Source organism: Mesocricetus auratus, unplaced genomic scaffold (assembly GCF_017639785.1).
Source record: "Mesocricetus auratus isolate SY011 unplaced genomic scaffold, BCM_Maur_2.0 Super-Scaffold_100009, whole genome shotgun sequence".
Classification (NCBI taxonomy): Eukaryota; Metazoa; Chordata; class Mammalia; order Rodentia; family Cricetidae; genus Mesocricetus; species Mesocricetus auratus.
In genome coordinates this window covers 75,551,335-75,557,812 of record NW_024429193.1, presented here as the reverse complement: position 1 = coordinate 75,557,812, position 6,478 = coordinate 75,551,335, and positions in this window count along the sequence as shown.

Genomic DNA, 6,478 nt, shown 5'->3' with positions numbered 1-6,478 from the left:
TTACACAGTGCTGGAGATAACAACTCCAGGACTTTGTGTATGTTACACAAGTTGATCTGCATGACCAGCTGCTCTCTTTTCTCAGCATTTCAGAATGTTTCTTTTTATCAGATTTTCCTTTCTTCAACATTGTGCAGAGACAATGAAAAATTCTCAGTTCTCATCAGTGATTAATAAAAGCTCTAAAATATGACAAAGACAATATCTCCAGATTGCTTTCATACTCCCTTAAAGAGCATCAAACATTTGGGCTGTTTGACAAGAGAAGGAAGGCTGATCTAATAGCAATGGTTGGTTTCACTGTTGAATCAACCTGTAGGAGATTCTGAATGCTGTGTCTTAGTGGGATATGGTGATTCATACAGAATCCAAGGGGCCAAGGGAGGAAGACGGCCACAAGTTCAAGGCCAGCTGGACTACAGAGTGAATTACACAGAGGGAGACCTGTCTCCAAAACAAAACAAAAAGCCCCAACCAGCACAAGATTTGTCCATCTTACTGTTTGTTGCTCCCTTCCCCCATGGGGGTCTGCTGGCCAGCTTGTAACTAGGAGCTTCTAGCAAAACACCTCTTGTCCCCTCCTCCCAGTAAGGCCTGCATGTAAGTTCCTGTGTCTGTCCATCCTTACTGTATAAATGTTAATTCCTGTTATTGGCCCATCCTTTGCCAGAGGGCCCTGGGAACATAGGCTTCTGACCTTGGTGGTTTTCCACCATGCCTGCTATTGGTATATAATGCTCGGCTCTTGTTGAAATAAACGCCATTCTCCTTGCAAGAATGAGCCTCTGTCTTTGTCTTCATTTACATCTTTACATCCTTAGCCCTTCGCCTGGGATCGCTGTGAAGTGTTGTAGCCCTGTAACCGAACAACAGCTCGCTACAACCATTTTTCTCTTTTGTAGCCTAGTTAGGAATAATTGTTGCGGGCTGTTGTAATAATCCCTGGTTACAGGTGTGTCGGAACCTGCCTGTAATCCTAGCACACAGGAAAGAGATAAAGACAGGGAAGCCTGGAGTCATCCTCAGCTACATGTGGAATTCAAGGCCAAAATAGACGACATAAAACCTATCTCAAAGTAAAGAAAAGAAGTTCATGAATAGTTGCCCTTAACTAAGGAATAAGCAGGCTCAAAAAAATCTGTGACAGGGCCTGTGATGGAAGGGCCAGCCCACTGCAAACTGACCCTGTGGTATCTGAACTGTAACTCCATGGACCTGATACTCTCACAGTGGTGACCCCTGGCCCACAGGGTTCTAAAATCAGGAAATGTTTGTAACTAACATAGCAATTGAACATTTCCTCCTTTTTGAAACCTACATGTGTTTTGGCATAGTGGAGTTTTGAGAAAGAGATAGCCTCATATAGTCCAGGCTGGATTCCACCTGGTTATGCAGCTGAGCACGACCTTGAACTCCCCACGCTCCTGCTTCTACTCCAAGGTGCTGGGATTACAGTGCATGCCGCCGTGTTCCCTCCCAGCCCTCTCTGTCCTGTGGCGGGGGTGGGCTTTGAAACAGTGCTTTTGCTTACTGAGCTACCTCACTGCCCTGTTTCCATTTCTGTTTTGAAGCAGGATCTGCTGTGCGCCCTAGACTGGTCTCAAATTCAAGACCCTCCTGACTTCCTCTCCCAAGATTTCAGCTGTGCACCGTTACGCCTCACCAAAGTTTTACTCTTAGATTGTGTGTGCCGTGTGTAACTTGTGTATACGAGCAAGTGGGGAGGGGTGTTGTGTGCATCCGTATGGAGTTCAGAAAGCACCAGATAGCTTCCCTGTATTGCTTTCCATCTTACTGTGTGTGTGTGTGTGTCTGTGTCTATTGGGTGCACATGTATATGTATAGCGTGTACACAGGGAGGTATCTCACAGCCTGCTTTATCACTCTCAATCCCTTCAGACAGGGGCTCTCACTGAACCTAGAGCTAAGCTGTTGGCCAGCAAGCCTGAGGAGCCTCCTGCTAGGATTACAAGTACGACTGACTAGACTGTCCATTTCCAGATTTGTTCCTAGGTGCTGGGGATTTGAATTCTGGTCTTCGTGCTTATGCAGTACTGTTATCCAGTGGGCTTCCCCACCTTGGTTTTTGAGACAGGGTCTCTCATGTTACCTGTGGGTTCCAACTCTGCCATATTGGGGGCCAGCAAGCCTCAGTGTCAGTCTGTGTCTCCTTTGTACTTGGGTTATGTCCACGGACACCCTGCCCAGTTTTTTAAATATAATTTTTAATTTAAATTAGAAACAATCTTATTTCACATATCAATCCCACTTCCCTCTCCCTCCCATCCTCCCATGCTCCCCATCAACCCCCCCATCCACTTCCCAGGAAGGGTGAGGCCTTCCATGGAGGATCACCAAAATCTGTCACGTCATTTGAGGCAGGGCCCAGGCCCTCCCCGTGTCTCCAGACTGAGAGAGTATCCTCCATGGGGAATGGGCCCCCAAAGTCCGTGCCCAGTTTTTGATTAGGAACCCAAACTCAGGTCTCCATGCTCCCCCTTTGCCAATGGAGCTGTCACCCTAACACCCATATTTTTTAATTTTTTTATTTTTATTTTATTTTATTTTATTTTATTTTGGTTTTTCGAGACAGGGTTTCTCTATATTGTTTTGGAGGCTGTCCTGGAACTCGCTCTGTAGACCAGGCTGGCCTCGAACTCACAGAGATCCGCCTCCATATTTTTTTAATCAACAATAATTTTAAATGTTCCTGGGGTACAGTGTAATGTTTTGATACGCGCACCAAATTTCCAATGGTTGTATCCCTCTTGTTCATTAGCTATAATATACTTTTTTGTGGAGAGAACATTTAAAAATCTATCCTCAAAACGTGGAACTGTATACGCTATTATTAGCTATGTCACCATGGTAACAATATATGGCTTACAGAAAACTTACTCCTCATGAGTGAGACTTGATCTTTGGTCAGTCTTCCCTTCCCCTGACACCCCCACCTTCTATAGCTACATTTTACTTTCTACTTCTTTGAGTTTCACCTGCTTAGGTGTGTATACAAGTGAGGTCATGTAGTACTTGTTTTTCTGTGCCAGATTTATTGGTTTGACATAAAGTTCTCAAAATTCCCCCAGGTTATCAAAAATGAAAATATTTTCTTTAATTCATAAATGCCGAATAATATGGTATTCCACATACTGCCACACTTTTTTTTACTGGCATGTGTTCTTTTATTTTCTCTCCAAGCTGTAAATTCATCCTATGCTTGCACATGCTGGGCAAGGGCTCTCACACTGAGCTCCATTCCCAGTTAGTTTGGCTTGGCTTGGGGGTCTTGTTTGCTTGTTTAAAGGAAGAGTCCTAGCAGGGCGTTGGTGGCGCATGCCTTTAATCCCAGCACTTGGGAGGCAGAGGCAGGCGGATCTGTGTGAGTTCAAGGCCAGCCTGGTCTACAAGAGCTAGTTCCAGGACAGCCTCCAAAGCCACAGAAGAAACCCTGTCTCGAAAAACCAATAAAATAAAATAAAATAAAATAAAATAAAATAAAATAAAAAATAAAGGAAGAGTCCTATTTTGTGGCTCAGGATGGTCTCCAATTCCACATTCACCCAATTTAGCCTTCCTTGCACCAGGATCACAGGCCTGTGTCACCATTCTTGGCTTCACAGACAACCTTTTAATTTTGGAGGGGGGAGGTTGCTGTTGCTGCTGCTGTTTGCTGATTGTGACGACACACATCTGTAATCCCAGCACTTGGGGAGGCTGGAGTGTGAGGATGACTGGGAGCTGGTGACCAGCCTGCAAAATATAGTAGTACTATATCTTAAACAAGCAAACAAACTATAAGATAACTCCTTGTATGTGTGCTACATGCTGGGAATGGATCCGGAGCCTGGCACATGGTAGGTATGTTATCCACCACTGAGGTTACCCCTAGCTTAAAATGGTATCTGGGTTTATTTATTTATTTACATAGTATTTTCAGGATATGGTCTTACTAAATGGCTCAGGCTGCTCTCAAACTCTAGACCCTATGGTTTGGGCTACTTTTTTTTTTTTTTTTTTTGGTTTTTTCGAGACATGGTTTCTCTGTGGCTTTGGAGGCTGTCCTGGAACTCGCTCTGTAGACCAGGCTGGCCTCGAACTCACAGAGATCCACCTGCCTCTGCCCCCCGGGGTGCTGGGATCAAAGGCGTGCGCCACCAACGCCCGGCTTGGGCTACTTTTAAATGTGCTTTTCTTTTCCTTCTTATCTTTTTCTCTAGTCTTCTCAAATGGACTGTAAACTCTTATGAGATCGTTAATAACTCCCTAGGTGCATGGCATAAAGCTAGACTCGTTGCTAAGGAAAGGAACACTTGCTGGCTACATGAATGGATGAAAGACTTGATTCATAAACTGAAAAGACACCAGGAAGAATCTGGGGATATGCCAGCAAAGCCTCAAAGAACCCTAATCCCTAGAAAACGGATGGCACATTGTGGTGTGGTCATGCCATGCCATAGGAATTTCCTCTGAGCTCGGTGAGGAGCCCGCCGTGACCCCTCAGCCTGCAGACTGCTGTGAAACAAGAGATCTGAGCTGCTTGCTCTGTGGACTGCTCTTTTTCTTGGCCTCAAACTGAGGCTGGGAAGAAACCTCTGGAAGACATAAGATGCCCAGACCCAGAAACCCACGGAGTGAGAAGGTAGCCCTTTGTTAGAATGTTCACTGGAGACTGTAAAGCTGTCTTGTTTTCCCTACTCTTGCATGCAGCACCAGGAGCTCAGAGCATCCCCTAACTCCCTGGAAGCCCCGCCCCCCAGCTCAAATGCATCATCACTTAATATTTGTTGCTTTTCAACAGCTCCGTGAGAAGCTCTGGACTCCCAGGATGCCCTCCATCTCCCTTAGTTCACCTCCTAAATGTCTGTCCCTGTAGCCCATATTTTTCCTTTCATCCCTCCCCTAGTCTCACATCAGCAAGTTGCTCCCGTAATGCCTAGTGTGTCAGACAAATTACCCTTGCTCCCTCTCAGTCTGTACTGTGAAGCCCTTTCCCAGCAAGCTCCCTGACAACCGGAACCTAAGTTATCTCTGTTGATACTGACTCTCTTGCTGGTCTCCCCTAGTTATCAGGCTATAACTGATTTTATGTGCATCTTAAAAAACTTCGGGAAGAAAATGGGGTCCCACATCATCGACTCCACCTGACAAATACCACCCTAAACCGATTTGGGACTACATGGCTCTACACAACTCCGGACCAATATGGTGCACCTTCTACAATCTGGCCAGAGCCTCAGACAAGAGCTTCAATCAACATTAGAACTTCAGTCAAGCATCTCCTGCCCACAGAGACTGAATACAAATGAGACTTTCGTTACACTAACATTTTCTTCCTACAGATCCTGGGAGGTTGTCGTCATCCCATTTCAGTAGGAAGTAACTTTGAGAATACTGCGCCCCCTTTCCCTTATGTTGGTATTGCAGGATAGTTTACACCTGATAGGGTTAGTTTTCAATTATTTAGGGTTGGGATTGAAAGGAGGTGTTCAGACTTGGGCATCTCTTTCAGATAAGTTTAGGGTTTAGATGGGATAGATATACTTAGGACAGGAAATAAGTAGTCTATAATTTGTTTATCATCTTCTAAGTATATATGCTGTATATGTTTGAGTTGTATCAAGTCTAAATCTTCTCTATAGACTAAAAGGGAAATTGTAGGGAGAGATGTACCTGCAATTTTGAGCACGCCCGTGGAGGGGAGGCGTGGTCACAGGGATGTGAGGGGAGAGAGATAAAAGGATGGGGAGGAGACCCCCTGGCTCTTCGAAGAGCAGAATGCCTCCCAATTTCCCTTGTAAGTGATTTCCATATTTAATAAAGTATCCTAGACCCCCTTTTCCCGCTGCACTGTTTCCTCATCAGCTCCCCAATTCCACCTTCAACTGTCCCCCGCTATTCTCAGCCTTGTTCTCAAGTGGGGTCTCAATGGTCTGTGTGGGCTCATCCCCTGACGCAGCTCTTTCCTCCTCTGTGAGTCCTTTCAAACTATCCCCTTCAAAACTTCATTCCCGTAGAACTGAGGGACCGAAGGTCAAAGGCCCTTGTGATTTTGCTTGTTTATTTGACGCAGTCTTATTAAATAGCCCAGGCTAGTCTCAAACCTTGGGCATGCCTCCTGTCTTAGCCACTTGAGAGCTAGTGTTCAGGCATGCACTGCCATTCCTGTCTAGTCTTTATGTTTTGATGAATGTTGCAGATTCCTTCCACTTCTTTGTTTTTGTTTTTTGTTTGTTTGTTTGTTTGTTTTTCGAGATAGGGTTTCTCTGTGGCTTTGGAGGCTGTCCTGGAACTCTCTCTGTAGACCAGGATGGCCTTGATCTCAGAGATCCGCCTGCCTCTGCCTCCCGAGTGCTGGGATTAAAGGCATGCACCGCCACCGCCCGGCTCCAGATTCCATCTACTAACAATGTGGAGCAAGTTCATTTTCCCACAGCATGGTCACTGTGGCTGATAACTGTTTGGTTTAGGTATGGTG